At 48.5% G+C, this 22957-nt stretch overlaps 4 non-coding genes and 1 pseudogene across 4 annotated transcripts; 3 read left to right on the forward strand and 2 right to left on the reverse strand.

Annotated features, from left to right (window-relative positions):
- Positions 1–45: 45 nt before the first annotated feature.
- On the forward strand, positions 46–209 carry LOC127230820 (U1 spliceosomal RNA). The gene has a single exon (XR_007835220.1). It is a non-coding gene; the product is annotated as a U1 spliceosomal RNA (small nuclear RNA).
- Positions 210–1247: 1038 nt separating this feature from the next.
- On the reverse strand, positions 1248–2748 carry LOC127230728 (haloacid dehalogenase-like hydrolase domain-containing 5; annotated as a pseudogene).
- Positions 2749–12331: 9583 nt separating this feature from the next.
- LOC127230825 (U1 spliceosomal RNA) lies at positions 12332–12495 on the forward strand. The gene has a single exon (XR_007835224.1). It is a non-coding gene; the product is annotated as a U1 spliceosomal RNA (small nuclear RNA).
- Positions 12496–19286: 6791 nt separating this feature from the next.
- LOC127230826 (U1 spliceosomal RNA) lies at positions 19287–19450 on the forward strand. Its single transcript, XR_007835225.1, has one exon. It is a non-coding gene; the product is annotated as a U1 spliceosomal RNA (small nuclear RNA).
- Positions 19451–20585: 1135 nt separating this feature from the next.
- Positions 20586–20749, reverse strand: LOC127230798 (U1 spliceosomal RNA). The gene has a single exon (XR_007835200.1). It is a non-coding gene; the product is annotated as a U1 spliceosomal RNA (small nuclear RNA).
- Between the last annotated feature and the right edge of the window lie 2208 nt (positions 20750–22957).

Here is a 22957-nt window from a genome sequence, read left to right on the forward strand (position 1 = left end):
GTAAGCCTATACTGATGGCAAGCCTGCGCGTGGCGATAGCAACTCATACTTACCTGGCAGGGGAGATACCATGATCACGAAGGTGGTTTTCCCAGGGCGAGGCTTATCCATTGCACTCCGGATGTGCTGACCCCTGCGATTTCCCCAAATGCGGGAAACTCGACTGCATAATTTGTGGTAGTGGGGGACTGCGTTCGCGCTCTCCCCTGGTCTCATTGTCTAAGATTAGAGTTTGAAATACTATGTTGGTGCCGGCATGTCTAACTTGAGTTTGGGTGTATTTCAAACGTGAATGTAGTAAGTAAAGCAACAGGCAAATACTGTCTCAGCTGTTAATGTTTTTGTTGTTCGAGATAGTTTTTGTTACTTTTTCTTTCGAGATAGTTTCTGTGTTACTTTTTCTTAATTCTACAATTGCCTTTTGAGGGTGCTACTCATGAGTGAATTTTGTAAGAAAGGAGGTTTGCCAAGCAAGTTAGCCATTAACATGTTTGTGACTTAAGTTTCTGCTTTGATTTCCTGCTTTGATTCTTTAGTGATAAAGTGGTGAAGAACTGAAAATTCTAAAATAACACATTTTCTTCCCCAAATTGCTTTTGGCCGTGGACTTTTGTCACAACAATAAAAAGAAACTGTATGATAGACACCATTTGAGTTTAAAAACTAACCTAACAGTTGTTAAAAAAAAAAAAAAAGTAAATAAATAATTAAGCACACAAAGTCTGTAGTCAATACTCTAAAACAAGTGAAAACTACTATTAAGAGTGTTATCAGTGCATACCTCACTGTCATGCAGAGAGGTTCCTTCAGTAAGAACAAAGGCTTTCTAGAAGTTTCCAATTTCACACTCACTGTTCCTGTGTTAGAAATCCTCATTGAGGCACACACTTTTGATTCCAGCACTCAGGAAGCAGAGAAAGGCAGATGTCTGTGAGTTCAAGGACAAGAGCTGCAATAGTGAGACCTGTCTTCAGAAGGAGGGAAGTCCTCACTGAGAGGAGGACACTAAGGCACAGATGTAAAGGAAACAGCATGAGGAGGTCAGACTTCAGGACACACACAGGAAGGGCAAGAAATCCACCCTCTCCTCCTGAATTGCTGCCCAAGGATCATTCTATATCAACTGAAGCTGCAGTCTTCTTCATTCTAGTGACTGGGACTTGATGCCTGTGACCGGGCCCACAGCCTGGCACACAGGATTCTCCGAAGCGAAGGGCCCAACAGCCTCTTGCCTCTACCACATCTCCTTACTCGCATGCCCAGCCCTTCCGATGGAAAACTAGCTGCACAGCTTCATTCACATCGAGGACAACGTGGGATGCCTCTAGGAGCTCTGCACTGAAGCGGAAGTCTCGGTGCCCGTGGAATGGAAGCTCTGCTTCCTCCAGAAGTCCCTTCACAGGCCTGGGTCCTGACAATTGTGTATGCCAATGCATACCAGGATGGAGGCACAGCTCTGGGTTGTTGAAGGCCGCTGCTTCTGATATCTACCAGTCCCATGTCCCTTCTCTCCACACTTTGCCATTTGCAGGTACTGGTTGAATAGGTTGGCACCACAGACGTCAGACACAGGGTTATCTCTCTATATAGCATAGAGCTTCCTGATAAGGATGCTGGGTTTGTCCATCAAGCCCTCGTATTTCATCTCCTTGCCTGTTACTTTCTGGTAGATGGTTTCCAGGCACAGCAGAAATGTGCCATGACCAAACCTGGGCATCTTGGCTTCAGCCATCCACAGGAGATCCATGCTGCTAAGCCAGGACAGGGAGGTGGGGATATGGAACTGTCACCAGGCCAGTCCCAGGGTTTCCAATGCTAAGGAGGACATCCATAATCAGCTGTAGGCTTGTCTCCCAGCGGACTGGCTCCCCAAGAAGAAGAACCCCTTCAATGGCAGAGAAGTAATTCCTCAGATGCATGGTCTTCGGCCGCCGCTCAAGGTCTACAATGTCCAGCTCTGGGAAGGTGAGTCGTAGCTCATCTACTGTCACCACGTTCTGGAAGCCTAGTGCTCTGGCGTTTTCCACCAGGGGTCCCTGCCCAGACACTAGCATCTGCTTGTTGTGGTACTGTAAGAAGAGTTTCATGGAGCTGTGAGAGAGAATGACTTGGTCTGGATCCACTTTGCATCCCAGCAGGCCTGACAGCTCCTGGGCTTTGCTATGTTGTAAGATGTTCCCAGCATTTGTGACAGAAACCACAGGTACCCTCAGCTGTCCCTGGGAGTTTAACAGCGTGCCGAATGCTTCCAGAGCAGCTGGGCTCACTCTGTGGCCTCGAACCAGCATTCCATCAAAGTCAAATAGTAAGCCAAAGGTGGGAGGACCCTTTTGGGAAATAAGAATCCTCGGGCTCCTCGAAAAGGAGAAACGAATTAACTGCTAAGAAACTTTTCTGGCGCGGGAAGGAGCTGCGAACCCACCCGAGGCTGACCTGGGGTTGGGATGGGTCGTTTGCCCCGGACATAGACATTTCCAGCGGACGGAAGGCGCTCCGGGAAGGACGAAGGGTTCAACGGCTCTACGGTCTCCAGGGCAGCGTCCCCGAGGGCGGGATGCTCAGTGACCTGCATGGCCCTCCCGCCCGCCAGCCCTGCGCTCTGGGTCGAACCCGATCGTCCTCACCTCAGCACGGCCCACGATGTAGCCCCTCCGGAGCCAGCATCCTGGGAACTCCGCACACAGTCGCAGGAAGCCTCCATAGACAGCGCCCGGTACGGAGAGCCTCCAGCCCGCTGAGCGCAGCCATCGCGTCCGCCGCGCACACCCATTTGAGTTTCTTTAGGCCTGTCTGTATGTGTGCCGGGGATGGGGGTGGGGTGGGGGGTGTAATGTTCCTAGGAGTTCTATAGTGTTCGATGGTCAGTCATGCTGTCAAACTGCCTTCTAAATATTTATATTTATGCCCCGGGATGCGTGTATTTCTCAAGTGTCTTGTCATAAGTGCTTTTCTGCAGCACGTTGATGTAGGGGGTCACTGCAAGGATCCACAACCGGTCAAAAGGCTGAAAATGAGTAACCGTGAACTCTCAACTGCAGATGAATGGTCTGTACCACCTCATCCTCACCCAACCAAGGTTCAGGGAACTCAGAAGAGGACCAGAAGAATATAAGAACCGGCAGCGTGGAAGGGGGAGAGGAGCTGTGGAATGCTGTCTGCTGGAGGCGATGCACCCATCACCTCACACACATCACCTCACAGAAGCTGTGTTTACATGCACGCACAAAACCTGCACAAGGGGGTTGAAGAGCTAGCTCAGTGAGGGAGCACTCACTGCTCTTGAAGAGGACCAGGTTTCCATTTCCAGCACTGAGTGGGGGCAGCTCATCCGCTTGTAACTCCAGTTCCAGAGGCAGAAAAAGGAACATCCCAGACAAGCTGTCTATAGACTAACTCTGGTTCATAGCAAGATACCCTGCCCCAGTTTAAAAAAAAAAAAAAAAAAAAAAAAAAAAAAAAAAAGGAGAAATCAAGGGAGATATTCTATTACAACCTCTAACTTCTGCCCACACTACACACGTGTATGTGTAAGTACACACATGTGTCCACACTTGTAAACATGGTGCACACCACAAATACGTCCATAATTTTTTGATATGCATGATGAAGCACACATTCAGGAGGCAAAAGCAAGGTAGATTTCTCTAAGTTTGAGGCCAGCCTACCCTATATAATGACTTCCAGGCTATCCAGGGCTACACAACGAGAGCCAGTCTCAAAAAAAAAAAAATTAATATACATTTGAAATGTCCTCCTGGGGAAGAGAGCACCTGTTGCACAGGACAGTTGGCTCCTACCCTATGAGTTCTGGGATGGGACTTAATTAATCAGCTTCAGTGGCAAGGGCTCTCACCTGCTGAGCCATCTTTTTCTTTCTTTTTTTCTTTTCCATCTTTTCTTCCTCTCCTGGAACTCACTATTGTAAACCAGGCCAACCTTAAACTCACAGAGATCTGCCTGTCTCTGCCTCTCAAGTGATAGTGATTAAAGGCGTGCAACACCATGATGCCCAGCCCTAAGAATGTATCGATTTTTTTCCTATTTTTAACATATTATTTTTTATGTTCATTGGTGTTTTGCCTGCACATATATCTGTGTAAGGGTGTCACAAGCCCTGGAACTGGAGTTACAGACAGGTGTGAACTGCAATGTGGGTGCTGGGACATGCACCTAGGTCCTCTGGAAGAATAGCCAGTACTCTTAACTATAAACAGATGCTTCTCTCCCATCCACCAATTCCCAAATAAGTACTCAGAGGCTTAATATTACTTATAAATGCTCCATCAATAGCTCAGGCTTGTTACTAGCTCACTCTTACACTTAAGTTAACCCATAATTCTTATCTCTGTTTAGCCACGTGGCTTGGCACCTTTTCTTAGTATGGCATTCTCATCTTGTGTCTTTTTTGTTTGCCCATGACTCTCTGACTCCGCTCTTCTCTTCCCAGAATCCTTAGCTTGGTCACCCTGCCTGTACTTCCTGCCTGGCTACTGACCAATCAGCATTTTATTAAGCCAATCCCAATGACAAATCTTTACAGTGTACAAGAGGATTATTCCATAGCACTTAGCCAATGAAACATCTCTCCAGTCTCAATGTTTAAAATTTTAAATTCATGAATGTATGTATATGTGTATGTATGTATGTCCCACATGGGAATGGGTACCTGCAGAGGCCAGAGGAGTATGTCAGATTCCCTGAAGCTGTACTTATAGGCGGCTGTGAAACACCTAAATTGGGTGCTGGAAATAAAAGTTGGGTCCTCTATATGAACAGCAAGTTCTTTTAAACAATGAATGATCTATTTCTCCGGTCCCCAAAATAAGACTTAAAAAAAAAATAGTTAAATCTTCATAGGTGGTATTGGCACATGCCTTTATTCCCAGCACTCAAGAGGCAGGCAGATCTCTGAGTCTGAGGCCAGCCTGGTTGATGGGAGATGCCATTATGTATGTATGTTTCTCATACTGGTTAATAATAAAGCACTGTTGGCCAATAGGAAAGGAAGATAGGAGGGACTAGGAGACAAGGAGGAAATAGGAAGTAGGAAGCAGGAGCCAAGATGGAGAGTCTGGAGAAAGCAGTATGCCGCCGGCTCCCCGGTAAGAGAAATATATAGATCAGCAGAAATGGGTTAATAATTAAAGGCAGAGCTAGCCGATAAGTAACAAGTAACCGGGCCAACAGTATTGTATCAAATACAGAGTCTCTGTGTGTTATTTGGGGCTGGTGGCATGGTAGCAGGACAAGACCGGGCAGCAGGCGGAAAAACCGTACTCGTTACAGATGGCGCCCAACGTGGCTAGTAAGAACTTACTTACACTTAAAATTTAACAAAAGCTTAAGAAAGGGTTTTACAAACAAAAGAACAGAGACAAGCAAGGTTTCTTGGTAACAGCATTTTTCTCAGTTGAACTCTGCTTTGCTAGAGACAAGCAGATATTCGCTTGGCTCCTTAAGGGAAGATTCCTGACTCAGCATATGCGGCAAAAAACCGCAAGGCTTTCAAGAAACTCTGCTAACAATTTATTGGTGTGTATGAGAGATGGCAATGGCAGTGACCACATCTCCAAGCCGGCAGCATGCTTTCTGGGTGGCAGCGCAGACCAAGGTGGTGAGCACAGCTCTCAGTGCTGGCGGTAAAAGTACCCGCCACCATCTTTGGTAAACCACGGCAGAAACAAAGACTTTCATTTTAACAATGTTGTTGTTTAACAGATAAAGTTTCATGGCCAGAAAAAGATAAAGATTTACAGTAGAGACAGATTCACATTAAGAAAAGGTGCTAAAAGTTTACAGTGTGTTTAAAAAAAAAAAATACATAGGCTTGGGAGAGAAAAATAAAATGGTTTTAAATAGACAAAGAGGAACTGGGTGTTGTAGCACACGCCTTTAATCCCTGCACTCAGGAGACAGAGGCAAGCAGATCTCTGTGATTTCAAAGTAAACCTGGTATGCAGAGTGAATTCCAGGACAGATAAGAGTTACACAGAGAAACCCTGTCTCAAAAAATAAAAAGTAAAAGAAACAGAGTAATAATAAAGCCACGTAAAGATGAAAAGCTCAGAGAGAATCTGGTTACTGTATGCTATTGTGTTGTCTCTACATTGTTTGTCTGCTGAGAAAATAACAACTGATAAAGGAAATGCTGCTGGATTAATTCAATTTATATATTTTAAAAATGCTTTGACTCCAACATTTAAGTTCAAGGACAAGTTACTGGGGAAAAGGATTTCTATTTTTGTTTCCACAGAAAATGAAAAGCTGTGGATTCCTTCAAGACAAAGGTGGTTTGATCAAGCCAGACCCCCTGAAACAGTGTTCCTGGTGATCCAACATTCAAAACAGCTTGAACAAGGCAGCCTTGCAGACTACAGCCAGGATTTCTGCATCCTCTTAGGATCCCCATGACAGCGCCCCCTATCAGCAGGAAGTAGTTTGGAAAGAACGACGCCCAAATTCCCAAATATCGTTTATAAATGTTTGTTTTCATTTAAATGGACTTGGTTATAAATGGGTAATGATCACAGCCAATTCTTTTTAAAGGTTAAAAGGGGATTATAGTATAGATATGAATACTTGTTTTTGGAATGGATTTTCATTTATTGATACAATTTAAGGTCAATTTTGTGATTAAGTATATTTGTCCTCTTGTTTAGATGTTGTGTTTATATAGCTCATTTAAAAATGTAATGTATAATTTACTACAGATTTTAGATAGTAACCTATGATAGTCAAAGATTAGAGTTAAGTTAGTTAGGTTTTTCAAGATACACAGAGATGTATTTGAGATAGATAGGCATTCTTCAAACCTTTCAAAGACCTACAGAATATGGCATTTAAAATGGTTTAGGGTTTTTCTTGACAGTGAGACATAAATGTTCCTGGCAACACCACCTGCGTCAGAAAGGAAGATGAAGATGGACATTGAAGAAACTCATTATGGAGTTTACTTTCAATATGGCAAGACTAGCCATGTGGACAAGATACTCCCCTTGTCTGGACTGTTTGACTTTGTGATGTATAAACTGGACATGCAGGACCCACAGGAAAGTGACTTCTGATTCAAGATGGACATTGCTACAGAGATCCTGCTTCATGGAAGAGTCTTCGAGACAGTATGCAGGACACGGAGAAAAGTGACTGACAAACTGCCAATACAAGAAGACAGTTTAAAGTTTCCTGCGTTGCTAAAGAGTCTGCTAGACACACTATGGCCTATGGGCTGAAGATGGAAGATTGCAAAAGAACTTTGGGTGACCAGGCAGTGAGTTGTCTCTGTCATTTCTAGAGTTTAAATATTATCCTTCTGTGGTCTTTGAGGGAGTTGAAGACAGATAGTTAAGGTTATAGTTTTCTTAGTATTAAAGATAAGTTAGACTTTAGACACAAAGATGGGATAGATGATGGAATGTTTTCTTAAATCTTGCTAAATGTTAATGGACTAAATAATGTTAACTGTGATTCTTATTTGATAACTGTTGTGTTATATATTTTGCTATGTTAAGGTTAAAACCCTTCATTTATTTAAACAGAAAAGAGGAGATGATGGGAGATGCCATTATGTATGTATGTTTCTCATACTGGTTAATAATAAAGCACTGTTGGCCAATAGGAAAGGAAGATAGGAGGGACTAGGAGACAAGGAGGAAATAGGAAGTAGGAAGCAGGAGCCAAGATGGAGAGTCTGGAGAAAGCAGTATGCCGCCGGCTCCCCGGTAAGAGAAATATATAGATCAGCAGAAATGGGTTAATAATTAAAGGCAGAGCTAGCCGATAAGTAACAAGTAACCGGGCCAACAGTATTGTATCAAATACAGAGTCTCTGTGTGTTATTTGGGGCTGGTGGCATGGTAGCAGGACAAGACCGGGCAGCAGGCGGAAAAACCGTACTCGTTACACCTGGTCTACCAGGCAAGTTCCAGGACAGCCAGGGATACACAGAGAAACCATGTATCAAAGTAAGTAAACAACTTTAGCAGGTCCGGAGTGGTAGTACATACCTTTGATACTGGCACTTAGGAGATGCCTCTGTACTACGCTAAGGAAAATTTTTAAGCCCAGTTTAATGACTTACATCTACAAAGACATGTGTCACCACACCATGCTGAACCCTGCAATTTTAAACATAAAGTGTAAGGAGTAGGAGACAGGGAAGTTTAGTGATATATTGTGTATGATCTAATAAAGTCACTGAAGATCAGAAAAGCAAAACGGCCAGCTGTTTCACCTGGTCCTGCCAGTTCCTGCCACTTCAACTCCAAATGAACACACGGGGGTGGGGGGAGGGCTATATTAATATTAAATTGTTGCCCGATGGCTAGGGCTAGCTCTGTCTTAATTACTAACCCATAACTACTAATCTATATATTTCTATATGGCATTCTCTTACCAGAGAATACCTGACACATCTTATCCTTCCAGTCTCTATATGGCATCTCTCTTGGTCTCTCCCTCCCTACCTTTCCCAGAATTCAGAATTCTCCTCATCTCCTAAACCCACCTATCTTCCTGCCTCTATTGGCCAAACAGTGTTTTATTCATCAACCAATAAAAGAAACAAATATTCACAGCATACAGAAGAACATCCATCCTCTCTTTTCTGTCTAAATAAAGGAAAAGTTTTAACTTTAACATTCTAAAATTATATATGTAACAAAACCACTATCAAGCAAGAACTACAGTTAACAATATTTAGTCCATTAACATTGGAAAAATTTTTAAAGAAATCATTCTATCATCTATCCTATCTTTGTGAGTCTAAAGTCTTACATGTAACTTATCATTTCTCATAATTAAGGAAAACCATAACTATAGCTATCTGTCTTCAATTCTGCCAAAGAGAATTGACAGAGACATCTCACTGCCTGGTCAGTGACACAAAGTTCCTCTGTAATGTTGGAGCATCCATCTTTAGCCCATAGGGCATAGTATGTCTGGCAGACTTCTCAGTGAAGCAGGAAATGTTAAACTGTCTGCCATATTGGCAGTTTGTCAGCCATTTTTTCTGTGTCCTGCAGAATGTCTGACAGAGACTTTTATGAAGTAGGAACCCTGAAGATTGTCCCATCTTGTTTGTTCAAGTTCAGCAGTCAGTTTCCCGTGGGTACTGCATGTCCAGTGTATATAGCATGCAGTCCAGGCAAGAGTAGTTTCTTGCCCAAATGACTAGTCTGGCCATGTCAAAGACAAACTCCAGCAACCACATACTTGGTGGCTCACAGCCATCCGTAGTGGGATCTGATGCTTCTGGCCTGTGTAGTGAGATATTCACTTGGACTCCTTCTGAGGCACTGGCCACGCCCATTAGGGGGTGGAGCCATGGGCAGAAGTGACCTGTGGAAGGAGGTCAGAGGAAGAGCCAGGGCACGCTCTCTTGCTGGTTGGACTCCCACAGGAGAGCATCCCATGGAACTTGCTGGTGTTCATCTGTCTAGGTTGTAAGTTATTTCTCTCTGAATAAACATCTATTTGGCCTATTTGTTTATCCTGATCCTTATTTAACCGCAATAGGCCTGCAAAGCACACATGCAGATAGATCACTCAGAACATAAAATGAATAAATCTTGGGGGTGGAGGTGGAAGCAGGTAGCTGGGCATTGTGTGTGGCATGTGCCTGTAATCTCAGGGTGTGGGGCGTAGGAGTGGGAGGCAGGGGAGGACCGCTGCTGTGAGGTTAAGGTCAGCCAAGACCACCAGGGGTGGTGGTGTACACCTTCAACGCCAGCTGCAACAGGACCCGTCTCGGAATTTGAGGCCAGCCTACTCCACACAGCAACTTCCTCCCGGCCAACCAAGGGCTACACAGATGCTGCCACCCTGGCCCCCGCCCCGAACTCCTCCCCCGAACGGTATGGGGTCAGCAAAGTGGCTCACCACCGCCAAGTCAGACAACCCGAGTTTGATCCCATGGGGGTGGAAGGAGACCACTTGACCTGGACACGCTCGCTCGCTGTAGCACCCACACATACCCCCGGATTCGCTTTAACGAATGAAACCCAAAGGAAAAACACGCGGGGCACACTTAGGAGAACCGCTTTGTGCCTGTGAAACACAGCCGCTCTGGGGGGAGTACACTGACCGTGTACCTATCACCCTGGAAGTCTAGGGAGGTGACACTAGGGGTTGCCACAGGCACGAGGAGTTCCCAGCCCAGAAGCCGACTTGGCCTACCTGGAAAAGACCAGCAGTCAATGCGGTGTTTGGCAGCGGTTGTGAAGAAGGGCCGAGCTGGAACCCAAAGAAGCCGATTGACTCCAGGACGTCTGTGGCCTGTGAGGCTGGAAGGCTGAGTGAAGTGAATGGATGGAGCGCAGTGTAGGGAAGGGGTGGAGAGATGGAGAGAACCTCGGGTACTCGGGCTTTAAAACCCTGCTCCGGTCGGCCAGGTGGCAGACTCATCTACCGAGAGCGGGAGTGAGAGGCTGGAGAGACGGTACATCTACCAAGAGCCTGTCCTGCTGTTGCACAAGACCAGAGTGGGGTTCTCAGCACCCCACTTGGGCAGTTCACGACCGCCTGTGACTCCAGTCGCAGGCACCCGTCTGTCGGACTCTGTGAGTGCCTGCACACAACACACACGCGCGTGCACCGACGTTGTTATGTAACATTTTCCCAGGAGATTGAAACTTCTTAAAGCGGGGAGGTACACAACTCGACACAGCTTCAGGAAGTTCCTGAAACGGATCAGACCCCACTAGGAGCTGGCCGCCCGTGGGAGCAGAGCCCAGCCTGAAGAAGCAGACACCAGCAGAGCTCCCTGGACAAGGTGTGTACCAACCCAGACACTGGAGGGGGCGGACACTCTGCAACCTGCTCCAGCTGCCCTCAGACGGTGCTCTAGGCTCGCAGCTTTTGTGCATTTCCCGGAGCTGGGGAGGGCTCCGGAGATGCAGCTGTGTTTGAGTCGTCTGTGCTCCTGTAGGTGACCCCTCACCCACCTCCAAGAAGACTCGTTGGTTCACCAGGTCGGACACGGACGGGGCCCCCACTTTCGTCTGCTGTGTGCTCCCCCGCTGCAGTCAGTGGACGTGTGTGTTGCATGTCCTTGGAGAAAGTCTTATCACAACACAACACATAACTTAAAAAAGAGGGGGGGGGGGGGGCTTTTGAACGGAAGTGAGACGAGACCCTCCTTGAACCAACCATTCCGTTGTGTGATGGAGCATGCCCTCCCGCGTTCATTGTTTTTCCCCCTCTGAAAGAGCAAGCAAAACTTAAAGAGGCGGTGAAGAGGTCTCTGTTGGGATTCATCCTTGACTGAGGGTAACTAGAACTGAGCGCCTCAGCCAGGAAGGCCTTTTCTCCTCTCACCCAGAAAGTGAGAGGAGTCTTTAGAGAGAGGGAGCTGTGTTCTCTGCACTGTGTCCTCGGGGTGTCCGAGCCGGCTGCCCTAGCTGCAGGCCTCAGCCTGAGTTCCAAGTAGAAGAGTGGAGTGGGGAGGAGGAGGAGGAGGACTTGGAGCAGGGAGGGGCTTTGATTTTTATTTCCTGGCAGAGGCAGTTTTAGCTGGGGAAAATAGGTGCGACTCCGCAGACCCCACAAGATGACTCAGAAGCTGAGAGAGAGCCAGTCTAGCCTGGGACGGAATACTGAAGGGAACGAAGGGAGTAAGAATGGAAAAGGAAGGGAAACCGGGAGGGAAGGAAGGAAACCACTGTCTGGCGCGAGTTAGAGGGGGTGAGAGGGCGAGCAGGACGACGTGAGAGGGGGGAAAGGAGAAATCGACTCCCGCCAGTCGCCCTGTCCTCCATCCCCCTTCGCAGCCCCCATAAATGTTAGAATCAGGTCCGGCCAGTTCTCTCGCATCTAATTTGCAAGTGTTAGGATTACAGGCCCGAGCCACCCTAGTCAGTACGTAATGGTTTCCGCTTGAGAGCGTGTAGCGAGTTTATATGCGAAAGGAGAGTGGTTGGCTGGGCAGAGGGTGCAGCTCGACCGGTGAGATAGGCTTGCTAGCCTGGCACACACAAAGCCCCGAGTGTGTGATCCCCAGGTGGACGACGGCACGGAGCCAGGAGCGGAGGTTGAGGGTCACCCTAGGCTCCGCAGCGCGGCTGGGGACCGGTCGCCAGCGGGAGGCGCGCGGGGCGGGGCGGGGCGGGGCGTATGCAGATGAGGCGGCGCGCGATGGCTGCCGGTCCCGCGGGTCTCGGAGGACCGCGTCGCGCGTGGTGAATACGCCGTGCTTGGAGCGTGCTGCGGGTGAGGGGCGAGGAGCGCGCCCGCGGTACCGAGGTGTGTCGCGGCGAGGCGGTGTCGCGGGTGCGGCGACCGTGCGTTGTAAGGGCGGTGCGTGTGAGGGAGAGCGTGCGCGGGTGGGCGGCAACTCATACTTACCTGGCAGGGGAGATACCATGATCACGAAGGTGGTTTTCCCAGGGCGAGGCTTATCCATTGCACTCCGGATGTGCTGACCCCTGCGATTTCCCCAAATGCGGGAAACTCGACTGCATAATTTGTGGTAGTGGGGGACTGCGTTCGCGCTCTCCCCTGGTATTTCTGTGCACAAAAGGAAGAATGGTAGGCGGTAATGAGTCTGAGTGGCGTCGACCCATGTTACTAATACTCTAACAGCCTGCGGGTTTGGGCTGTTGTTGAACCAAGTTTTACGTTTTTGTCTGCCGCAATTCTCTTCCTGACTACGCTACAAAGTTTTTGTCTGACACCCGGTACGTTGAGACGGACAGAGTCCACTGCAGGACGATGGGGGCGGACCACGAGGAAGAGAGGCTTTTTCGTTTCCGTAGTGGAAATCTAGTGGAGTCATTGCTGTTTCTTGAACATCATTGTTTAAAACAGTGGTTGTTTTCCCGTGATCTACAGAGGTTTGTCTGTTTTCACAAGGAGTGTTAAAGGCTTTGCATGACTTTATTCACAACATGGTCCTGGCAAACCCAGAAAACGTCTTGCTAACAGTGCGGCACAGGCACTAAATTTGCAGGCGTATTTCTTCAAGAAACATTCAGATTAGGCCAGGGGCACTACACTGGTAAGAACAACTCGTTTTTTACTCTAAAACACACACACCCCCTTTCTTTGATCTTCCCAAATTCCTCAGAACGCCAACACGCTTCATTCTCAGCTGTTGTAATTTGCAAGTGCGTCTGTCTGTCCAAGCAAGGCCTTTCTAATAACTTAAAATCTAGCACCTCAAGTTGGATGACTGCCACCCAGCCTTGCAATTCCGGCGCCGAAAACTGGCCTCTCCACACACGTGAGTATGCAAACACATAAATGTTAAACCAGTGTGAGGGGATGGTTCGATCGGTAGAACACTTAAGTGGTTCGCATAATGCTTCAGAACCTCCCAGCCAGGAGTGGTCGCCGAGAGTGAGTTCTAGGCCAGCTTGGGTTCCGGAGTGACAAGACACCCCGTCTCAAATTCCCTCTCCAAACCTGGTAGAAACGATGCTAGGAAAAGGGAGCAAGTACTCTCCCGCCGTGGCAGTCACTCCTTCAAAGATGCAGTGGAGCATGGCGACCCAGGGGGGACACTGGCCGAACACCATCGAACCCGTCCACACTCGCTCTTGTTCTTTGCGGCCGCTGCACTTTTGTTCTTGGGGCGCTCCGGCCTCTGGGTCAGAGATCTCTTTGGTTCAAGTTTTCTAGTGTCTGTTTTCCCCAGAATAAAAACGGTTCTAGGGTCTGAACGTCTATGTGCCAGCATGGTCTTCTCTGTGAGGACCCTCACTACTTGGTATCCTCACCTGGCAAAAGGTACACAGCTTTATCCCTCCGTCAACTCACAGTTGGAGCGGAGCCTTGCATTTTCGGCTCCAGACCATGCCTCTCTCCTGGGAGTGAGAATGTATTGAGAATAGTATGGAGGTCCTTATCGCCAGCACAGACCAGGTTTTCCTCTCTGTCTCTCTCTGTCTCTGTTTCTCTGTCTCTTCCAGTGTGGCAACTCACAATTGTGTGTAACTCCAGCTCTGTGGGATCTGTGGGATCTGATGCCCTCTTCTGTCCTCCTCTGGGCACTGTACACACGTGACACACCGACATACACACAGGCAAAACGCTTCTACACATAAAATTAAAACCACTCTCTCCCCATCCTTCTCCCTTTTGTTTGTTTTTCCAGACAAGGTTTCTCATGTGTTGCCCTGACTGTCCTGGAATTTGCTCTGTAGACCTGGCTGGCCTCAAACTCACAGAGCTCCACCTGCCTCTGAAACCAAAGGCTTGCACCACCGCCTGCTGGGTGGGAGTGGTTGCTGGGAATCGAACCCGGTTTCTCTGGAGAAATGTCTATAGCATGCTTTGTTGTCAGCCACCAGCTCAGAAATAATGGTGTGGAGACTTCTTATTTACGAAAGCTCGGCCTTAGCTTATGCTTGTCCCACTAGCTCTTGTAACTTGAACTAATCCATTTAGCTTTGTACCCTTCTTTCATTCTGTATGACTCACTCCAGGTCTTCTTGTCATCTGAGGCATGCCTAGATTTATCCCCTGCTTCCTTTCTCTCTCTCTGCCTGGAAGTCCCACCTACACCTCCTGCCATTCGGCTCTTTATTAAACCTATCATGGTGATGTATCTTTACCCAGTGTACAAATATCCCACAAAATTCCCCCCTTTTGTCTAAATAAAAATGGACGGTCTTTAATTCTAACACGGTAGAACTATATACAATAAGAACAGTTATCAGTAAGAATTGCATTTACAGTGTCCAGCCTATCTGTATTTGGCAATTTCAGAAGAAAACACTCCATTATCTATTCTATCTCGGTGAGTCAAAAGCGATGTTCACTCTCTATCTAGCGTAGCTCGAATTACCGACTTAAAGTTGTCTTTTTAGAACTTAAAACATTTTCTTAGATTAAAACCTAAGCTTTTGTGTCTCTCAACCTTAGACACTTCATACCTCTTATGTGAGGCTTTATTTTTTCTGAACTCCGTACCAAGGAAAACCATAATCATAACTATCTCTCCTACAGACCCCAGAAGATTATAATATCCCTGATTTAGCATGAAGTGCCCAGCAAACAACTTCCAAAACTATAGAAATAACAGAAGCCCCTGGCTGCCTTGACAGTCACCCAGGGTTCCTCTGAAATGTTGGGACCTCCATCTTTAGCCTACAGGCCTAGACTATCTCGTGGCGTCGGTCCACCGATCTGTTCCACCAATCTGGCAAAGGCCTAGAGATTGAAGTAAAGAGATAAGACAGCTGGTCATCCGTTCAACGGCAATGTCGGAACGCCTAATGCTGAATGCCCTGAATGCCATTTATCGAGGGGATGGAACGGGCTTGACTACTGACTTACAGCACAGTGGGAAATAACAGGATTTTTAGGCTTAGCTCCCCCCCTCCCCACACACACACACACGAGGTGTGTGTTATCAAAACGGGAAGAGTACCAATAACAGTTCTGGGGCAAGGAGATTCCGGCCAACAGCTTCAGACTTGCTCAAGTTGCCACGGGGGTGGGAGGAGTGGGGTGGGAGGGGAGGGTCCATGCAGGGCCCTACATACCTGACAGACTTTTCTGTGAAGCAGGAATTTTGAAAGACTATCTTGCCTTATCTTGGCAAAGTTCAAGAGTCTTCTTCCTTTATGTCCTGCTTGCCCAGTCAGTGTAGGAAAAAAAAAAAAAAAAAAAAAAAAAAAAAAGTGCCAGCAAAAGAAACCAACCAACTCCTGAGCATGAAATCTAGCACACTGGCCCTGAACCCAGAGCCAGTGAAAGAACCACTTTATCCCTGAACCTAGAACCTAACAAACATACCCTGACTCTGAAACCAGAGCCAAGGAAACACACTTTGGCCCTGGAACCAGAGCCCGTGAAAGAAACACCAGTGCCCGACTAGGAAAACTAACCAAAGTCTGAGCAGAACAACTTCTCCCTGGGAACTCTCCATCTGTGAGAAGCCCTATATACGTCCCCTCCCCTCCAACTGCTGTTGTGGGGCTGTCCTTTCTCACCCTGGCAGAGTCAGACACTCTCTGGGACTCCTCCTTCCCAAATAAATCTCTTCCTCAAAAGAGTCTTGGGTGAAGAACTTCATTAGACGGTGCAGAATAGAAGGACCTTTCTGAACCATCCCTTAGGGGTACTGAGCGCGGGGGGGGGGGGGACCTTGCTGAGACGTTTCCTTGGGAAGTGGGTGGGGGACTAAGTTGAACAAGGCTAAGCAGAAAAAAGTAACTTTTCTGCCAGAGCCGGAGGAGGTTGCTACATTTCTGCGGGGTGGGGGGGTGGGGGGGTGTTCCTGCCCCGGGCCAGAGAGAAGCAGCAGCGGAATTCTGTTGGGAAAGCCCGCTTAAAGGGGAAGGGGTCTTAAAGCTCAGCTGTAACAGCTCTCTCTAGGAGAGGAGCAGGATTGCTATATCCTGCAGGGAGGCCCTCCCCCCCCAACACACTGCACCCCAGCTTCAGCTGTTGCTGGACTTCCGAACAAGTCAGGATACCTCTCCCTCCATGGCTGAGCTGTTCAGTTGTGGCTCCAGCCTACCCTCCAGAGCTACCCTATTGCGACTCTAGGTATAGCCTAGCTTCCGGATGGGTTAAGTCAGGATACCTGTCCAGCTCCAGAGCTGTAAGACTCACACTCTTGCAGTCAACAGTCAAGACGAGAGCGGTTTCTTGCCCGATGGCTAGTTTTGCCAAATTCAAAGCAAACTCCAAATGGGGTGACCTTGATGCCCATCCTCTTCCCCGAAGTAAAGGGTGCTGCCGGGAGCAGACGTGTCTCATTGTCACGAAAAGTCCTATGTTAACAAAACATTTTAAATGCCTATTCTATAGGTCTTTGAAGTGTTTGAAGACCATCTCTATCTATCTAAAACATATCTCGACGGGCGGCGGTGGTGGTGGTGGTGGTGGTGCACACCTTTAATCCCAGCACTTGGAAGGCACAGGCAGGCTGATCTGTAGGAGTTCCAGGCCAGTTTGATCTACAAAGCGAGTTCCAGGATAGGCTCCAAAGGTACAGAGAAATCCCGTTTCGAGAAAATAAAATATACCTCTGTTTGACCTTGAAAACATACCCAAGATGACTGAAAGTTTGTTTATTATCCTAAATACTTTGTAGCAATAACTTTCAAGGACTAGAAATTTACATTACATCCCTATATGAACTGCATAGGTACAACACCTTAAACGAGAGTAGAAATGTATGTACAGCATGTTCTAACAAAAATAACCTTAAGTCAGTATCCATATACCAAAAAAAAAAAAAAAAAACTTCAACGAGTGTAGAAACATGTATGCAGTTATAACAAAAATAACCTTAAATTTGTATCAATATACAAAAAGCCATACCCATGTAATATGTAAGACAAGTAGTTGCTGTTTCAGTTTGAAAGTGGATTCGATAATCTACCCTTTTATCCTATCATTTCTTCATCCCCTCTTTTTCTTTTCAGAACAAGAACCAGTCTCCTTTGTTCAGCTTTTTCCCCCCCTGACCATTACCAATAACAACTTGTAAACAACCGCCCTAAACTATGACGAATATCCCCAACCCACTGGATGACCAAAAACCACCCACCCCACATCTTGGGAATGTGGGCCTCATGTTCTGTACATTGCTTCCTGTTGTCCTGGGGGCGTGGGAGGGGGCGATGCCATCTCCAGGGGCCCCTGGGAAAATTGAGATAATGGTCAAGACGTGGGAGAGCTAGCTGTGTCCTTTGTTGCCGGTCTCTGTGTAATGGGAAAGTCCGGGCTGGAGTAGTAGTGCATGAGAGGCCCGACCGCCTTGAAATTGTCCTGTGCAGTTTGTAGTCTAAAAATGATCTGTGGTCGGCGGCCTTAGCACAATCCAGGTGGAACCGTTGTTGTCAATCCCCATCAAAGGTCGCTGTTAGGAACGGTTATGGTTTACTGCAGAAAACTGAAAGCGTTTTAAATGGCATATGCAGTAAATCTCGGAGAGGTTGAAGGACCACAATTTGTTAAGTACATCTGGGGTATACAAACTTAATTCCAAGTTACCTGACAGAGACTCGCGACTCAAGCCTCATGGACAGGAAGCTAGTGAAGCCTTTTTCTAGAACTAGTTAGTACTCTATTTGACCATTGTTTTCATGACAGGAAATTTAAATGTGTGTGCGTGCGTGCGTGCGTGCGTGTGTGCGTGCGGGGTGTGTGTGTGTGTGTGTGTGTGTTGCGGCGGCCTCAGGGTACTTTCAAAAGTTGAGTTCAGCTCTAATGTCAACTATTCTGGGATGTTGAAGTTTCAAGTCTTACGTGGAAAACCACAGTCCAGTTCTCCTGGTATGCTGCCTTCAAGTTTGAAGCATAGGTCCAATGTTTTCGTTTTTCACTGTGGTGTTCCACACAGCGCTCCGGGGCTGGGGAAATATGCTGCAGGTGGATATATTTCAAGCCTGGTCCCAGGTTTTTTTGATTTAGCATTTTTATTCAAGTCGTTGATACTGAGGATTGATCTTACATGCTAGGCATGCCCTCTCTCAGCAGATGTGTCTATCTATGTCTATGTCCCTGCCAAAGCCGTAGAACTCACAGAGCTCACCACACACCGAGCCCTCAAAGCATTTTAGTGTTTCATCTCTGTTTTTGTTTTGTTTGAGAGAGGGTCTCCTTATGTAGCTCTGACTGTCCGGGGGAACTCACTATGCGAACCAGCCCAGCCTCCAACACACACAGATCCCTACCTGCCTCTGCCTCCGGAGCAATGGGGCACTGGGATTAAAGGCGTGAGTCACCATGTCCCTCACAAGTCCTAGTTCGTTTATAACTAAAATCCCAAGAGCAGGCTGCACTCTTGTTTCTGCCCCCTCACAACTGGCCACGAGTTCGTGTCATCGGAGAGGAGGAGCCCTCAGTAGAGAACCTGCCTCCAAAAGATCAGGCTGGAGGCTGGGAAGCCCGAAGGGCATTTTCTTGATCCCACTGTGGGCCGTGCCACCCCGGGCTGCTGGTCCTGGGTACCATGAGAAAGCCTGTCACGCACAAAGCTCGAGTGTGTGATCCCCAGGTGGACGACGGCACGGAGCCAGGAGCGGGGGTTGAGGGTCACCCTAGGCTCAGCAGCGCGGCCGGGGACCGGTCGCCAGCGGGAGGCGCGCGGGGCGGGACGGGGCGGGGCGTATGCAGATGAGGCTGCGCGATGGCTGCCGGTCCCGCGGGTCTCGGAGGACCGCGTCGCGCGTGGTGAATACGCCGTGCTTGGAGCGTGCTGCGGGTGAGGGGCGGGGAGGGCGCCCGCGGTGCCGAGGTGTGTCGCGGCGAGGCGGTGTCGCGGGTGCGGCGACCGTGCGTTGTAAGGGCGGTGCGTGTGAGGGAGAGCGTGCGCGGGTGGGCGGCAACTCATACTTACCTGGCAGGGGAGATACCATGATCACGAAGGTGGTTTTCCCAGGGCGAGGCTTATCCATTGCACTCCGGATGTGCTGACCCCTGCGATTTCCCCAAATGCGGGAAACTCGACTGCATAATTTGTGGTAGTGGGGGACTGCGTTCGCGCTCTCCCCTGGTTTCGCTGGTCCTAGTAGTAGTATTCTTACAGCCGAAGGCCAAGCCCAGATGTGCTTTCTCGTTTCCCTGGCCTGTGTTTTATTCACCACTACTACTGTGCACGCTGACTTTCTGTTCCTGCTGTCACACAGTCTGCTCTGATCAGCTCACCCTGATCAGCGATTCTAAGAACTGAGGCATATACACACGTACGTCGTCGCTCTTCGGTTAGTCTTTTTGACGGCTTGTGGTCCCTGCACTAGACGGCTTGTGGTCCCTGCACTATCATTTAGTGTCCAGGCTGCATGAACTTTTTGAAAAGCCTTTTTTCACTGACCAAAATCTATGGGCATGAATGAATGAAAATTAAATAAAACAAGGTAATGTAGTCATGGGGGGGGGGGAGGGTAGTCGTTTTCCTTCCACACGACCTGGACAAATATAAATGCTGAAGATGATGCCGGTCTGTTTTTATTGCTGTAACAGAAAAACTCCGCCTCGGGTTCTTGGAGAACCTCCAGAACAGCCAGCCAGCCAGTTATTACAGCCAGAAGGGCCACACAGAGCAGTCTCAAGAATAGAAAAAGAAAGAAGCCAGACCTCAACTGAAGTCCCCCTTCTAGCTTGTGTCAAACTTGACACAAATCTAGCCAGCAGCTAGATTCAGGCCAGCCGTGAACTCAGTGATCCTGCACCGACCGCTTACGAGTGCGTGTTGCTGGCTAACTTCCTGTCTACGATCAGCGCTCAGTGTGAAAATCTGGATGGTCATCCACCCCTGGGGCTTTGTACAATGAATGGTTCTGACTGGTGCTATGAGAAAGTTGACTGAGCAATTAAGTTGCGAGCAAGGAAGCACCCTCCCAGGGCTTTCAGGCCGACAGACTTGTTGTACCCTGACTTCCCTCAAGTTGCAAACTTGCGGTCTCAAACCAAGTAGTGCATGCAGGAATTTTGTTTGCATGCACCCACAACCACGCACCTTTAACTTCTATTCAGTGATCCTTGCAACCCATGAGTGATTTAAATCTAACTGAGCGTTCTTACATACCAGTAACTAAATAGCTAGGGATAAGTAATCTGCCTCTCAGAATGTCTAGTTAACGGCGGAAACAAGCAGTCGCAGAAAGCTCTACTTTTATGACCAGCAAAACCAGGGGAGAGCGCGAACGCAGTCCCCCACTACCACAAATTATGCAGTCGAGTTTCCCGCATTTGGGGAAATCGCAGGGGTCAGCACATCCGGAGTGCAATGGATAAGCCTCGCCCTGGGAAAACCACCTTCGTGATCATGGTATCTCCCCTGCCAGGTAAGTATGAGTTGCGGCCCACCCGCGCACGCTCTCCCTCACACGCACCGCCCTTACAACGCACGGTCGCCGCACCCGCGACACCGCCTCGCCGCGACACACCTCGGCACCGCGGGCGCCCTCCCCGCCCCTCTCACCCGCAGCACGCTCCAAGCACGGCGTATTCACCACGCGCCACGCGGTCCTCCGAGACCCGCGGGACCGGCAGCCATCGCGCGCCGCCTCATCTGCATACGCCCCGCCCTCGACCTGCTGTCACAGCCCCGCCCCGCCCCGCCCCGCCCCCTCTGAGCCTCAGCCCAGGGTGTGCCCGACCGAGGCTAGGACGCGCCGCACCCCTAACGGGCCCTGGCCCAGGGCCCCGGCCTGAAGGGGGACTCCGCGGACGGCCAGCCCTCCGGACCCAATGGTCACTCTTTATTTTGATTCAGTGGCTGCTGGGTGTGGTGGTTGCGCCCCTTTAACCTCCGCATTGCACAGGCAGAGGCAGGGGCCAGGAGGCAAGGCAGAGAGGGAGGGGAGGGCAGAGACGCAGAGAGAGGAGCTCTTTGAAATCGAGGCCCTACTCGTCTATGTCTCGAGGTCTAGGCCAGCCAGGACCACATAATGAGATCCTGTTTACAAAGGAAAACGAAAAGAAGTCCAGTTGCTTATCTCCTATCAACCACCGTCCTGACTTTGAGGCTGTGGGCTTACAACCTGAGAGGAGCCGCGACCCTCCCAGCTCAGCAGAAGGTCAAGAACACCTGTCCGTCAAGAGACCCAACGTTCGGCCTTGGCACTCCGGAGAAAACACATCCACTTAGGGTAAAGTAGAAAAAGTCAGTTAAGTAGATACTGATTTACTTCCTGACTGACTTCAAGCACGGCTTGTACTGCCCATTGGCCAGGCATGACTTCACTTGCTATCTGAAACAGAGTGACCTGGAGAAATAGCTGCTAAGGTCGTTGCCCTTAACAACCTGCTGATTGCCGGTATGCTTTTGTTAACTCTTGCCTCCTTGCCTGCTCCACCTTGTGGTGGTGGTAGAGTATAAAATGAGAATGCAAACTGGACCCGCCCAGCACTGAAGCCCTTTTCTGATGACGTCTCTCTTCCACTCTCACTGGTGTTGGGGTGCTCATTCTAGAGAGATCCCCTCAACGCACCGATGAAGCTTTCCTTCCCCAAAGTCCCCCTTTTCTGCCCCACGCCCAGTGCACCTTGATGTACAGTCTCCACTCCCAAGGAGAGACCGGTGTCCTTCAGTTGTTCTGATTAAAGGACAATCCTGGCGGCGGGTGGGGGTGGGGGGAGATGAGCTGTGGCGCACGAACTTAATCCCAGCACTCAAGAGGCAGAGTCAGGATGATCTCTGTGAATTCAAGCCCAGCCTGGTCTACACAGTGAGTTCCAGGACAGCCACGACTACACAGACAGACCCCACCTCAAAAAGAAAGGAAGGAAGGAAGGAACGGGCAAGATGGACAATTTTGCTCCTGTAGAGCTCCTTCTCTCATTTTCCTGTTGCCTTGATCAACCTTCATCTAATAGAGGCCTAATGGACTGGTGTCAATCCCACCGATCAAGAATAAGACCACGATCCAGAGTCTGCGGACATAGCAGTCTTAGCCAGCATACACCCACCAGGAGAGGAGAGCAGAGCAGAGCAGAGGAGAGGAGAGGCCGCACCTGCACCCACTGGGAGAAGGGACGGGAAGACGACAGTATAAGAACACATTCAACAACAGAAAGACCCATATGACACCATAGTCTAGGGACTCTACACCAGCGAGACCTGAACATCCCAACGCAGATGAAGCAGAAGAGAATGACCTTAAAAACAGCTTCATGAAGATGATAGAGACCCTCAAAGAGGAAATGAGGGGAAAAAAATCCCTTAAAGAAATGGAAGAAAAAGCAAACAAGAAATGGAGGGAAAGACAAGCCAAAAAATTCAAGAAATAAACAAATCTCTTAAAGGAAGCAAGGAAAGCCAAGGGGGGGGAACAAAAACAAAAACAAAACAACAACAACAAAAAAAAAAAACAAACAAGTGAACGAAATAATCCAAACAGTTCAAGGCTTGAAACCTGAAATAGAAACAATAAAACACACACACACACACACACACACACACACACACAGAATGAGGGAATGCCAGAAAAAGAAAAGCTGGTTAACCAATCAGGAACTACAGATGCAGATGCAAGCATAACCAACAGAATACAAGGCA

Source organism: Phodopus roborovskii, unplaced genomic scaffold, assembly GCF_943737965.1.
Source record: "Phodopus roborovskii unplaced genomic scaffold, PHOROB, whole genome shotgun sequence".
Classification (NCBI taxonomy): domain Eukaryota; kingdom Metazoa; phylum Chordata; class Mammalia; order Rodentia; family Cricetidae; genus Phodopus; species Phodopus roborovskii.